The sequence below is a fragment of the Ranitomeya variabilis genome, chromosome 5 (genome assembly GCF_051348905.1).
Source record: "Ranitomeya variabilis isolate aRanVar5 chromosome 5, aRanVar5.hap1, whole genome shotgun sequence".
In the NCBI taxonomy this organism is placed as follows: domain Eukaryota; kingdom Metazoa; phylum Chordata; class Amphibia; order Anura; family Dendrobatidae; genus Ranitomeya; species Ranitomeya variabilis.
The window spans coordinates 439108875-439124304 of record NC_135236.1 but is presented as its reverse complement, the minus strand read 5'-3'; the positions used below and the strand labels follow the sequence as shown (position 1 = coordinate 439124304).

Sequence of the window (15430 nt, the reverse complement as noted above, 5' to 3'; positions counted from 1 at the left end):
AGGTTGTTGTTCTATTTGTCCTGAGTACGCTGATACCCCATATGTTGGGGTAAACCCCTGTTTGGGCACACGGGAGAGCTCGGAAGGGAAGGAGCACTGTTTTACTTTTTCAACGCAGAATTGGCTGGAATTGAGATCGGACGCCATGTCGCGTTTGGAGAGCCTCTGATGTGCCGAAACAGTGGAAACCCCCCAATTATAACTGAAACCCTAATCCAAACACACCCCTAACCCTAATCCCAACAGTAACCCTAACCACACCTCTAACCCAGACACACCCCTAACCCTAATCCCAACCCTATTCCCAACCGTAAATGTAATCTAAACCGTAACCGTAACTTTAGCCCCAACCCTAACCCTAACTTTAGCCCCAACCCTAACTGTAGCCTTAACCCTAGCCCCAACCCTAGCCCTAACCCTAGCCCTAATGGGAAAATGGAAATAAATACTTTTTTTTTATTTTTCCCTAACTAAGGGGGTGATGAAGGGGGGTTTGATTTACTTTTATAGCGAGTTTTTTAGCGGATTTTTATGATTGGCAGCCGTCACACACTGAAAGACGCTTTTTATTGCAAAAAATATTTTTTGCGTTACCACATTTTGAGAGCTATAAATTTTCCATATTTTGGTCCACAGAGTCATGTGAGGTCTTGTTTTTTGCGGGACGAGTTGTCGTTTTTATTGGTAACATTTTTGGGCACGTCACATTTTTTGATCGCTTTTTATTCCGATTTTTGTGAGGCAGAATGACCAAAAACCAGCTATTCATGAATTTCTTTTGGGGGAGGCGTTTATACCGTTCCGCGTTTGGTAAAATTGATAAAGCAGTTTTATTCTTCGGGTCAGTACGATTACAGCGATATCTCATTTATATTATTTTTTTTATGTTTTGGCGCATTTATACGATAAAAACTATTTTATGGAAAAAATAATTATTTTTGCATCGCTTTATTCTCAGGACTATAACTTTTTTATTTTTCTGCTGATGATGCTGTTTGGTGGCTCGTTATTTGCGGGACAAGATGACGCTTTCAGCGGTACCATGGTTATTTATATCTGTCTTTTTGATCGCGTGTTATTCCACTTTTTGTTCGGCGGTATGATAATAAAGCGTTGTTTTTTGCCTCGTTTTTTTTTTTTTTTTCTTACGGTGTTTACTGAAGGGGTTAACGAGTGGGCCAGTTTTATAGGTCACGTCGTTACGGACGCGGCGATACTAAATATGTGTACTTTTATTGTTTTGTTTTTTTTATATTTAGGTAAAGAAATGTATTTATGGGAATAATATTTTTATTTTTTTTTCATTATTTTGGAATATTTTTTTTTATTTTTTTTTACACATTTGGAAATTTTTTTTTTTTAACTTTTTTACTTTGCCCCAGGGGGGGACAATACAGATCGGTGATCTGCCAGTTTGCATAGCACTCTGACAGATCACCGATCTGCGAGAAGTGCAGGCTGCTTCACAGTGCCTGCTCTGAGCAGGCTTCTGTGAAGCCACCTCCCTCCCTGCAGGACCCGGATCCGCGGCCATCTTGGATCCGGGTCTGGAGCAGGCAGGGAGGGAGGTAAGACCCTCGCAGCAACGCGATCACATCGCGTTGCTGCGGGGGGCTCAGGGAAGCCCGCAGGGAGCCCTCTCCCTGCGCGATGCTTCCCTGCATCGCCGGCACATCGCGATCATGTTTGATCGCGGTGTGCCGGGGGTTAATGTGCCGGGGGCGGTCCGTGACCGCTCCTGGCATATAGTGCCGGATGTCAGCTGCGATATGCAGCTGACACCCGGCCGCGATCGGCCGCGCTCCCCCCGTGAGCGCGGCCGATCGGCTATGACGTACTATCCCGTCAAGGGTCAGATAGGCCCAGGTCACCTCGACGGGATAGTACGTCAAAGGTCACAGAGGGGTTAAGGAGTGGGTATCTTAGACTAGTAATGCCCATGCACTCAAAAAGACAAACACCTGATTTGAGCTTATGTTCTGCATCTGTGATCCGGTGGTGTTGAGAAGTCTGGGCCAATCCAGCCCTTGTTCATTTTGATAAGTGTTAGCCTGTGGCCTTTTCAGTTGACACGCGGATGTGCCTATCGGTTATAATACCTCCGGTAGCACTAAAAACCCACTCTGACAAAATGAAAGGGCAGGCCAGGACCTCCAAGGTGTATGGAGACAGTTCATGCCAGGTGTCTAGTTTGGATACCCAATAGCTGTAAGGCACAGAGGAATCACTGAGTATGCTGGTACAGTTGGCAAGGTACTTATTCAGCATCTTCCAAAACTTTTCCCTCCTTGTCAGAATACCTCGCAGATCAGGGTCTGGGCACTGGGAGTGTCTGAAAAAATGTTCCTCTACATTTCAGAGTGTTCCCCTGCTTCTAGTCCATCTGTTGTGTGTCTCCCTAGTCTCTACTCCTTGTTTGTCCATAGAACTTTGACCTCTGTTACCAGTGTTGTAAGATGGGAATATTTTAAATAATTCTTCAACTAGGGCCTTCTGGTACTGGTAACATTTTATTAGACCTCTCCACCACTGGAAGGAGAGCTATAAAGTTCTGGTTTAGAAGGGTAACGAACCAGTAATTAGTGTTCACCAAAATGCATGTAATGCGAGGGTCATGGGAAAAGCAGTGGAACATAAACTCAGCCATGTGTGCCAGACTGCCAACAGCCAAGACTTCTGACCCCACCAAGAGGATAACTATCCATGTTGTCCTCCTCCTCCACCCTCTCCTACTTATCTTTAGGCCATCAACACTGAACAGATGGGATGAAGGTGGTTTGAGCAGTACTGTCTGTAGCGCACTCAATACGCATTGAGAAGATTAGATGACGCTGGGCTGTGAAGCATCACCCAGTATAGTTTTTTTTCCAACTCAACTTGCTCCACCTGCAAAGCCTCCACTTTAATAGTGAGCAGTGGACAGAGAAGTGGGATGGTGACACTGATTGTGGTGTCATCACCGCTCACAATCTTGGTCAAGTCCTCAACGTTTTGGAGAACCGCACAGATGTCAGACATCCATGCCCACTCATGAGCTCTTATGTGTGGAGGCTGACCGGAATACCGTCGTGCATGGTGTAGCTGGTATTCAACTACTGCCCTCTGCTGTTCACAAAGCCTTGCAAACATATGTAACGTTGACTTCCAACACGTAATGACATCACACACCAGTCGGAGAGATGGAAGTTGCAGGCACTGCTGCAGCACTGCCAGGGCATGGCAGCTGTTGCCAGCTTGCGGAAATGGGCACACAAGGTGTATTTTCACAAGTAGCTTGGGCAGATGTGGGTACGTACTGAGAAACTGCTGAACAACTAAGTTGAGCATGTGGGCCAAACATTGTATGTGTGCGAGGTTACAAAGCTTCAGGGCTGCCACCAGGTTACGGCCATTATATCACATGATCAATCTGGTCTGTTAGCAAGCTGGTAGTGGCCAGGCTGGTAGTTGTGCTGCCTCTTCAGATGCTGGCATGGGAGTTGTTGCAAATGGCCTTTTATGGGTTACCTGGACTGCCTTTAAAAAAGAGACAGACTCGTGAACACCTAAACCTTGGCCTGACAACTTCACCCATTTTTGTGATCTGGTGATCATTTGCCTGCTTTGTGTCTCTGGCCACCCCACTGCCTCTTCCTACTTGCTGTGGTGCTGCAGATCCCTCCCCCTGTCTGCATCCTGCATGTCACCTTCACAGGTTGCATCAGTGACTTCATTCACCACCTCGTCTTCCACTTCTGCATCCTGGTCCTCCTCGTGACTTTCTGAGGTAACAAAACCACTTGCTGGCAATTGTGTCTCATCATAATCCAGCTATTGCGACAGTAAATGCATTTTCTCACCATATTTTTGTGAGCATGGCTGTTCAAATATTTGAGCATTGCTAAACGCAATCTAATGTCCCGGTTGGAATGGGCAGAGCAAGAGGCCAGAATCTATAAATGGAAATGTGAAAATCTCTTAGGAGTGTCCAAGTGTGGAATTACTTGTCTCCAATCACTCGACATGGTGGGAGGAAGGAGGATCGGGGTGAGGATTATGTGGTCCAGAATCATGACTACATAGACTGGACTGTGTGGTAGACAGGGTGGTGCTAGAAAAGTGACTGGAAGCATTATCTGGTATCTATCCAACAACCTTTTCACACTGGTCGGTGTAATAATTATAGGGGATAACTCAGGAGACTCTTTGCGTGGAACAAGACAACTACAGGACACAGTTTTATAAGTGGTAAAGTCTATATTATCACACGGTGATTCAAACAGGTGCAGAGAGAAACTCAAGTCCACAACACTTGGTGCAAATATCAAATGCAGCTCAGCAGTCTATAGGAAACTTCAGAGGGAAATGCAATCACGCAGAAAGTCTATGAAGCACAATTATTCTTGAGGATACTTGACACGAATAAGTCCTTGCTTAGTCCACAACACAGATAGATATGCTTATAAGGCAGTTCAAATAATATCTTAGCTCAACCAGGGAGGTCTGGGTAATAGTCTCAGGTTCTTGCAGAGCAGAAACAGCTTACATGTCCAGCAAATGTAGATGGAAGCAAACACGAGCAGCAGATGAAGGAGGATTACTGGAACTGGTGTATGCAGCAGGAACTCGGAGCAGAGTTGCAGGATAACCCCACAGGTTCACAGGAGCAGGTATATAGCCAGGGAGTTACCAGAGAGTTAACAGCAGTATTAATATTGATTAGAATTAACCCTAAGAAGGACTGTTGTTGTACTTTACAGAAATATAACTGTGCTTGAATCCCTGTCTAATATGAAACTACAATTCTGTCCCTCTCTCACCAGCACCTCTCTCTGCTTTGCCTGTGTCCAGGGTGCAGCCTGCTGAGAATGGCATCATAGGTCTTATACAGACCTGATGATGCTATGTGGCCAGCTAATCACAGTAATGCCACAGCCAAGATGGCTATAGCATGAAAATGACTGACAGGCAATCACCATATGTTCACTAGCTGTCTAAAAAGCACCAAACATATGGGGCTGGGAATCGAGCTCTCGCTTGAGCATAAAAGAATACTCGCCGAGTAACAAGCATCCCAAGCACACTGATGCTTGAGCAAGTATCAGGGCCGGATTTAAGAGGTGGGTGGCCCGGGGCCCATTTTAGAGGAAGGCCCATTTTTCAAGGTGTTGCAATATGTAATGCAAAAACACAAAAATGAAACGAACGCAAGTTTATTTACAAAAATAATTTACGCAAGGTAATTAAGGTAAAATCATTCATTTTTTACAATCCAGGCACTTTCCTTGATTTTCGTGCTGCAAAATCACTAATGATGTCACTAAAGTCCAATTCACGCAGTATATCTGACTCGATGCTTATGATAGCCAAATTTACAAGTCGTTCCTGCTTCATGGATGTCCTTAACCGGTTTTCAACTAATTTGAGCTTTGAGAAGGAACGCTCACCACTGCAGTTTATTACCATCAAAATTAGATATATCCTTAGAGCTATCTCAATATTTGGGAAAGTGTCCTGCACACCCTTTTCCATGATAAGCTTGTACATGAAAAGTTCAGTGCTGATATCTTTTGGCTCCTCATCTGTGAATAAATTGGCAAATTTTACAAGCTGACACAGTTCATCGATAAATGTAATGTCCAAGTCATCTGAATAAGACCTGATGAGTTGATCTGCTGTGGCCTTAAGCTCGTCTGAAGACAGTTCTTTCAAATGGCTAAAAAAAACCTAAATTTGCTTGATATATCTTTATATGCTTGAAGACTTAGGTCAAGAGAAGCGATAAACTGATCAATGAACAGAAAATTTCTGTTCTGTATTTTTCAGAAGGGCTGAGTTGTACTTCTTCCGTTTGGCCATAATCCAATGGATTGAGACACAAGTTTTGGCACCTGTGTTGAGTTATCGTCTGAACATACTCAGAAAAACCAGACAGCTCTTCGCCTTGTTCTCAATAATTTTGAAGGAGTCACGCTTTGATGCAACATAATTTTTTAAGCTGGTCAGTGACGCCACAGCAGTGTAACTGTGTATACAGTATGGTACTGTGTAGGACAGGAGCTGCCAGAAAGATACACAGAGAGACACACACAGACAGACAGAGATCATACTCACCCACCACGACACTGTGAAGACTGAACCACTTCACCTCTGGATATTCAGTGACTGAAGATCCAGAGTGAAGTCCTGCCGTGCTCCACGGTGGAGAATCCTCTTCTCGCGCTGACATCGTGGCTCCGTCTCCTTGCTTGAAGGTAGCTGAACAAACTCTCATCTGATCTAATCCGAGGGAGCGATCATATAGCTGAATAGGTAGCGTCTAGAAGCTTCTGTTGGGATCGGAGAAGGCTGCCGCATGCCATAAGCTAATCATTAGGTACAGGGAGGGTACTAAGGAAGTCTGGCTAGGCTAGCCAGGTCAGTGGATGCTGACATAGGTCAGGTGCCATGACTCTGCCGCTCTGCACCAGCCACTGAGGTGTAGGACCGTAGCAGGGCCCTGCACTTTCAATAGTTTCTCTTTTGTTAAATGTTCCTTATCATTAGAAATGGTTCTCAGCAAAGAGACGTGTATTTTACATGTTTTGAGATATTTATCCCTATATTGGTGGGAGGCCCCCGCTTGGTGGGTGGCCCAGGGCCCGGGCCCCTTGGGACCACCCCTAAATCCGGGCCTGGCGAGTATCAAGCAGTGACGAGCATGCTAGCAAATCACTACTTCACATGTGTCAAAATAGATATTTAAGCAATTGGAACTGTATACCCTTAAAGACTGATGGACATCAACATATGGCATGAAAGTTGCTAAAGGTGTGATAAATTCTGTAGCAAAGTTGAGGACAAATTGGAAAGGTACTAGTCTGTTACTTAAAGGCTGGAAATTGAGGTATTGCAGTATTTAAAGAGGCTGTCCACTACTATAAAATTTATGGCCTATCTTTGTCCTAGCACCTCCACCAATCAGCTGTTCTCAGTGTCAGCCAGAACTGACTAGTTACACAGTTGCACAGTGCAGCTCTGTCGACGGAATAGTGGCCGCGGCCAGGAACTGCACATCTGACACCTATTCAAATCAATAGGGGTCGATTTAAAGTACCCAGCAGCGGCCATTATACAGTAAACAGAAGTGCGCTGTGCAGCTCTATAATTGCCAATTCTGGTTGCAGCCGGCATTGAGAATAGCTGATCAGCGGGGGTGCCAGATGTCGCACCTCCACTTATTAAACATTGATGACCTATCCTAAAGGATAGGCCATCAATGTTAAAGTAGTGGACAACATCTTTAAGCCAAGATGTGGTATGTTTTTGGTCAACAAGACTTCATGGCATCATTTTCCACTGAAGTGCAACATCCAAAATGTTAGCTTAAGGTACCGTCACACTAAACGATATCGCTAGCGATCCGTGACGTTGCAGCATCCTGGCTAGCGATATCGTTGTGTTTGACACGCAGCAGTGATCAGGATCCTGCTGTGATATCGCTGGTCGTTGATTAAAGTTCAGAACTTTATTTGGTCGTCAGATCGCCGTGTATCGTTGTGTTTGACAGCAAAAGCAACAATACCAGCGATGTTTTACAATGGTAACCAGGGTAAATATCGGGTTACTAAGCACAGGGCTGCGCTTAGTAACCCAATGTTTACCCTGGTTACCAGTGTAAAATGTAAAAAAAACAAACACTACATACTTACATTCCGCTGTCTGTCCCCCGGCGCTGTGCTTCTCTGCACTGTGTAAGTGCCAGCCGGAAAGCAGGGCACAGCGGTGACGTCACCGCTCTGCTTTCCGGCCGCTGTGCTTACACAGTGCTGAGAAGCAGAACGCCGGGGGACAGACAGCGGAAGGTAAGTATGTAGTGTTTGTTTTTTTTTACTTTTACGCTGGTAACCAGGGTAAACATCGGGTTACTAAGCGCGGCCCTGCGCTTAGTAACCCAATGTTTACCCTGGTTACCTGGGGACCTCGGCATCGTTGGTCGCTGGAGAGCGGTCTGTGTGACAGCTCTCCAGCGACCAAACAGCGATGCTGCAGCGATCGGCATCGTTGTCTGTATCGCTGCAGCGTCGCTTAGTGTGACGGTACCTTTAGTTGCATTCCAGAGCAATATTTACAGTTACATGCAACAACGTGCACTCTTTTGGATAGCAACTATCAATTTCTTGTCAGATTGGAATTGGTAGAATGTGCTACAAAAAGTCACTGTGGAACCTCAATCTTGAGAAAAGCATAGACTCGTTCACTGACTGTGCACACAACACAGAAAAAATGTTGCCTTTATGTCTGACCGTAGTTTTATATAAGGAATTATGCTTTATTTCAGACCATTTTTTTATTTATACAAGACATAGACTTGCAGGTCGTTTATAAGAAAAACCAATGGAGATTTATTATACTAAATGAGCTGAAATCTTTCATGATTCCGATCATGATTAAGACACTCTGTCGAAACGCGTATGTCTGTGACCTCTTTTTTTGTACAGTCTAATAGTCTACTGATTCGTAAATGGAGCTTTTTATATGGCTTAATTAAAAGCTAAGTTTTACAAATATTTACGAGTTTCCTTGTTGAATTCCTCCTTCTTTTCTGATGAAATCTTTCATGACTTATTTATAATGTGTCTTAGACATTTCATTTACTTGCTGAAAAAGGGGCATGGCTTTTCTTGGGTGTGATTTCACTAGAAAGAGGCATGACCTAATGAAACACTATGGACCAAAAATGCACCAAAATATTAGTGCAAATTAATTTCTGGCAAAGAGACAGCTAATAGGTGGTGGAAACTTAGACTAGTTGACTCAGTTTTATCAAACCACAAGAACTGCTTTGGTACATTAAAGGAATACTTATCACCATGCCGGGGCTGCCTTTTTTTTGTTGAAAGAAAGGAGAGGGCATCCCCAGACAGGTGAATTTTCTAAATAACATCTATTAACAAAAGAAGTCCCAAGTGTACCTAATGTCCACATAAATGACCAGAACTTCTGTCAAAGGTTGGGTTTGAATTTCAGGGATATGGGATATCAGTATTTAGATTGGAATCCCACAATCATCTCACTGTGAAAAAGCAAGATCTTGTGAGATCTTGCTTTTTGCACAAACCCAGCACAGCCACGCACTTTACTAAAGTGTTGCTCAATGGTAATATCATTAGCATATTTACCATTTGGTTACAGCTTAGTAAAGTACATAGTAGTGATGTAGGCTTAGTGTAAAAAGTGAGATCCCACTCTTTCACAGTGATGAGGGATGCTAGAGTTGTAGGATTCCACTCTGCATGCCAGGATCCCACAACTCAGAAGTTGGAACTTGACTTTTGCTGGAAAGTCGGGTCCTTAAGGGGAACATTAAATACACTTGTGAGCACATTTGCTACTAGGTATTATTTAGAAAATTCACCAGTCTGGGGCTGCCCACCCTTTTCTTAAATAAAAAAATTGCAGTCCCAGACTGATGAGAGGTAGAGATGGGCAATCCCGTGGATGTTTGGGTCTGTAGGGCTCAGCCGAACATTTTAAAAAAGTTTGGTTCAGGTACCAGAATGTTACCCGATCTCGAACCTGGGCCTCATTCAAATGAATGGGTAGACCGAACATTGGATGTTTCCAACATCATCTGTGTGACAGCGCGAGAAACACTGATCGGCAATAAGTTCATTACTGCCAGTCAGAGTACTGTGGTTCCCACACTGTCACACAAATGACAGCATGTGAGCCAGCAGCTGTGACCGGCGGTGAAAAAGTTACCACCGGACACTGGCATTGGCTAATGAGAGTACTCATCATACACCTGGTTTCTCTGATGGCAGCGAGAACAGGGGTACAATGATGGGAGTATACACCAGCGCCTGTGCAATAAATAAATAAATCTAAAAATAAATGACATGAGGGCTCCTCTATTTTTGACAACCAGCATAGGCAAAACCAACAACTGCGGGCTTCAACCCTCAGCTGTCAGCGTTGACTGGATATTAAAAATAGAGGGATACCCACACTATTTTTTTAAGTATTTACATAAATAATTAAAAAAAATGGCATAGGGTTCCCCCATTTTTGCCAGCCAGCCAATCTAAAGCAGTAAATTCATCCCATGTCCCACTACGATCCCTGACTCTTCTACATCCGGATGCATTGCTGAGCAGTAACATCAGTAATGTGACCGTTCAGCCTGGCAGGTGAAACACAATGATAGTAGCGATGAGCGCTGACATCAGTAAGCTTTTTGTGTGTGTGTGTGTGTTTATGACTTTTGACTACGGTGTTAGTATTAGGGGTGTCTTATAGACACCTTTCCATTACTAACTCCTGGATTTGATCTCAGTGGATATTACACAGCTGACATCACCCCCAAACCATTACCCCACTTGCCAACTCACCAGGGTAAGCGGGAACAGTCAAGGCTAAGCGTCAGAATTGGCACATCTAATGTATTCCAGGGTGGCTGAAGACTGGAGTTATTAGTCTGGGAGGGGGCCAAAATCCATAACCCCTTTCCAGGCTAATAATATCATCCCGCAGATATCTATTTAGCCTTTGCTTGTTATTAAAAATAGCGGCGGAACCTACGTAATATTTTTTGAGGGTCCCCCCCTTTTTAATAACCAGTATAGGCTAGCTGTGAGCTGATGATAATAGCCTTCATGGATATTGGCCTCTTCCCAGAATAATAACACTAGCCCCCAAATGTCTGCTTTCCCTCAGCTGGGTATTAAAAATAAGGGGGATACCTCACCATTTTTTTCTTTTATTTCTTTATTAGCTAAATACATGTACAGTAAGATACACACTCAGTGCACTAATTATATATCTCACCGACATATTTCTTACTATTATCTATTTATCTATCATCTATCTATTTATCTATCTATATCTGTATATAAGATTGTTTTATTAGTTTGAAAACTAGATTGAAATGACAGAGAATTACTGTGTGTAAAAACTAATGTTAAAAACGCATGTCATAGGGATGCTAGGTAAGAATAAAAATGCACACTTGGATAGCACTCGCATAACATATGAATTTTAGGTGAGAAAAAAAACGCATGACATTCGCCTGACACTCTCTAATTTTTCTAGCTGAGAATATCAGATACTTTGAAAGCACTTTTAGACTAGGGTTACATGACTGTTTTTTCTCTCATCTGATATAATTAGTACGACTATGCTAATCACATTATGCTCAGACTCTGATCAAAGTTTGATGAAAGTTTGATCAAAGTGCAGTCCAATATTTTCCGTAGACCTATAAACATAAATGGCAAAGGGTGTTCTGATAAATAGATGCAACTTGGCATGCTGTCATTTTTTCAGACATGTACACGGCCCCATAGAATAACATGGGGAAGAGTGCTATCCATCAAAACAATGGATAGCACTAGTCCCATTTTTACAGTTGTGTGAGTGTAGCCTTAAATTTATATCAGACTGACACAGTGAGATAAAAGAGAGACAAATAATACATAAACTCCTACATTTTAAGAATAGAATTCTTTAGAGTGACAATAGGAATAGTTCAGAATATGTTCACATGCTAAACACAACATTTTTTCATATCCTTGGCATGGCAGAAACCAATCGACCTAAAATGGGGAACCAAAGGATCCACAGAGGTGGCAGTGATTTTGAAGGGAAATATACTGGAGTACTACACGTTATCTTTTTCTGGAAAATATGGTAGAACCTGTGAATAAAGACTCCAATGCAGATTTGAAAAGTATAAAAGAAAATGGAATATCAACAGGACAACACTGCATATGTTGTCAGCTGAAGGACCATCTATTACATAGCCATAAAAATCCAGATATTCATTCTTGTTGGGAATAAATAGTCCAGCCATAAAAGAGTGCAGCTCTAACATGTTCCTATTTTATTGTCAGGATCCAACATATCAAGAAATAAGTAAAAGAAAAAAAAGAAAGTGAAGTTTTATGGCTCTACACCCCACTTATGTGATAATAATAACTCTATGCATCCGCTCTGAAAATCCGGCAGGCTCATGTAAATGCGCATGCTCTAATGAGACGGTAAAAAAAAAGATGCCACAGCACAAACACAAGCTTAGAAACGGTTAGATAGACTTGTAGGCTACAAACATGCATCAAAGAAGTATTGCATAAGCTCGGTTCTCAGTACTGTAATGGCTACTCATAGCGCAGTAATGATGGGTATGTCAAATGTGTTTCCAAAGGATCTAAATAAATTCTAACAAATGTATGGACAATTCAAGGGGTCCGCTAGGTTTGGGTTTTTCCATTTTTGATATGTAGATTACTGCAGACAATGCTATTAAAAGTCCAAAATCAAAGGCACGAGGACAGACATCTAAAACCAATGGTATGGTACGTTTGCCAAGCGCCAACTTCACTATAACTTCTTTCAACAGCTATTTATTTGCTTTTACACAAAATAGAATCATACTAAAATAAGCATATGTATAATAAAAGCGCTCTATGAGTCACTGGATATTTATATTATGCCTATCAGTAATACACAGTATGTTAGTGGTTATTTTTCCCAGTTTAGATCTGTTTTTGGGTACTCTCCAGTGTAGTCCATGATATACTGGGGTATACGATATATGCATACAATCAAAGCATAGAATTTCAAAGGTCGGAAACATACCATAAACGTCATGTATTAAAAACACGGAATGAATGCTATTGTATGATAGTTTACAAAGACCGTACGCAATATTTGCACAGGCTTTGCATATTACACAGTGCAGTCCTATGTAAACTGATCTGTACCACAAAATACAACCAGAAAATAATTTCAAAAACTAACATTTGCCCTATATAGAGTTATTGTCTGAAATGATTCTGTTATGCATTACATTATTTAATACAGAAAAAAAAGGTATTATGAAGGGAGAACCCAGAAGGCATTAATTGGTGTAAACAGTCAGAGCTTAGCGACTGTGTCTCCTCTGCCCCCATTACACATGACGAATGGCTGCTAATTGTACTGTACAGTATACATTCATATCACTAATGAACATAAGGCAGTTGAATCACAGCCCTTTGTCCTTGTAGTAAGAAGGTTATAGCCAGGGAAAGATTTACAGATCATGGCATCATTGTAGCTGCAAGCCTACGAAGCATATAAGAGGACATGTACATAGAAAAGAATGGAGTATGCAGCGGTGAAAATGTGCTGATGTGGTTACTGTAATGGAGTACATGTAGCAGCTGCAAAGGAAAGCATAAGGATACAGCCTTATGGGATTTTACAGCAGAATCTGGTAAATTAAGACACGTCATTTGCTTACAAAATGATTTGTAAATATAAGAGTAAGACATCTCAGTGACAATAAAAAGCCAAGATGTATCAGTGTGCTAACATCTGCCTGTAGCCTGTAGCCAAGTGTTTGTGTGCTCAGTTAAGACTTGGAAAGCCTTCCAGATACAGTTACCTAGAGATTTTCTACTAGCACATCTCATCTGACAGAAACCATCCAGCTGGGTCTGATAAATAATGGTTGACGGCAGCTTCTATCAGTGATGATTGATTTACAGATTGCCGAATAACCATTGTCCTGACCTCGCTAGAAGGACATATTATTAAAAAAAACAGATTATACTAAGAGTGTGTGTGTATATATTGAGTGTACGATATACGTAGGGCATGCATGAAGTTCCACTCTTCAAGTACTAGTCGTTGACCCCATTCTTATGTTATCTCCACCCATTCACAGCCAATGGACCACCTCCTTTTCAGCACCCCCCAGCATATTGCCCCTGACCCATAAATACATAAGCCTCTTTATCCCAGGCTCCATTCTACTTCCAGCTCTGTGATGAGTTGAGCGATAGCAAAGGTTTGTCCTATGCAAGTTTTAATATCCATCCTGGTACTGTGGCTACAATGTCCCAGGCTGATCCTGGAGAAGATCTTCCAACTAGTGGGATTATGCATGGCGTGGGGCATTGTAAATAACATTTCAGCATCTTAGATCCTTTATACAAAACAGGGCACATTCAGTTCCCTAAAAATGACCCCCATGGTAAGTGAGACTGTACTCAATCACCTAGGGTTTGATGAACACCATAGAATTCTTGGGTGTCACCAACTCAGCAGTTACAGCTGAAGAGCAGCAGATGTCAGATGGTTGACACTTACAATCAGCAGCAATTAAGTAATCACCGGGCTTTTCAGCCAAGAATGTCAAGTTAAAAAAAGGCCTTAAAAAAAAAGAAAAAAAAACTCCATGGAAGAGTGAAAGGAAAGCCAAGTTGCTGAAGGATTGTGTTGCTCTGCCTAACCATAGCAGCTTAGGTGGTGTGCTTCCTTGGACCTTGCAGCAATGAATATTTCATGAAGATCTCATAATAATATGAAAAGAGACATAAGCTTTGCATTGTCCTGGTAATGTGATCGCAGCCTGCATTGTCTCCCTGTACAGAGAGGTGCTGGCCAAGCTACCTGGACTGGTCATGCCAGCATGTGCTCCATTATCAGGGAATAACCTATGACAAGCAGTACATGGTGACTTACCTGAGCAGATGGGGGTCCTCCAGCAAGGAGTCACTGTCCCTGCTGCTCCTAGGCTGGGGATAAGCAGTGGCACAGGAGAAGGGGTCTGCCTGAATGACAGCTGGCCTTTATTACAAGCAGCCACACACTCGGAATAAACTGCAGGAGTTTGTGCTGGGGGGCAGAGTGGACGGAGCTGCCAGCAGGCTGCTAGGAGTGGAGCAGCATCAGCAGCAGCAGCACACTGCAGCCTCTCCGGCATATCCCTCCTGTGGGAAGGCAGGACACGGCGCAGCGCCGGCAGCCCATTGGCTCTCTGCTCAGGATGCTGCCCTGAATATCCAATCTAGCAGCACAAATACAGCCTGCATCGCCCACCCCATGGATCACTGTCCCCCAGATGGGCAGGGGCGAGGGAGGACGGAGATCCCGGCGAATGACAATCAAGGACACCTGTGAGTCCTCTGGACCAGCAAAGTGACCCTGGCTTACTGTGCCACCTGTGCCTCCAGCAGCACAGCTCCCCATGCCCTGCGTGTGCCAGCGCACCTCTGCCTCATGGGGTGGATCACCCTCAGCAAAGCACGGTGTGCAGGCGTGGTGGGGGATGGGGAGGATGCCAGGCTGAAGTACACCGTGTAACACTGTGCTGGGACTCCGGTGTAACACTGGAGGGGACAGCGGGCAATTAGTGGTGTCTTTATCGCAGCCACACAGCAAACGTGTGTGTGTGTGTGTGTGTGCGTGCGTGCGTGCGTGCGTGCGTGCGTGTGTGTGTAGATCTGTGTATGTGTGTGTGTATATAGATACATGTGTGAGTATACTGTATATAGATTCAGGCATTTATGCATGCATCTGTATATAGATCTGTGTGCAGTAGCGTAGCTACCAGGGGGGCAGAGGGTGCTGTCGCCCCGGGCCCGGAGCTCAGAGGGGGCCCACCTGGAGCTACGCTACCCTTAACTATATTAGCCTGCTGTGC

At 43.4% G+C, this 15430-nt stretch overlaps 1 protein-coding gene across 13 annotated transcripts in view; it reads right to left on the bottom strand.

The window, feature by feature from the left end:
• SYT1 (synaptotagmin 1) overlaps positions 1-15032 on the bottom strand; it is a 1039255-nt gene extending 1024223 nt beyond the window's left edge. For 5 of the 13 annotated variants that reach the window (XM_077265351.1, XM_077265362.1, XM_077265352.1 and 2 more), the window contains exon 1: positions 14470-14704. The gene's annotated coding sequence lies outside the window, so the exon portion shown is untranslated. Of the gene's footprint in view, positions 1-14469 lie in introns of all 13 variants that reach the window. The other 8 variants (XM_077265348.1, XM_077265359.1, XM_077265350.1 and 5 more) reach the window with 7 other exon arrangements.
• Between the last annotated feature and the right edge of the window lie 398 nt (positions 15033-15430).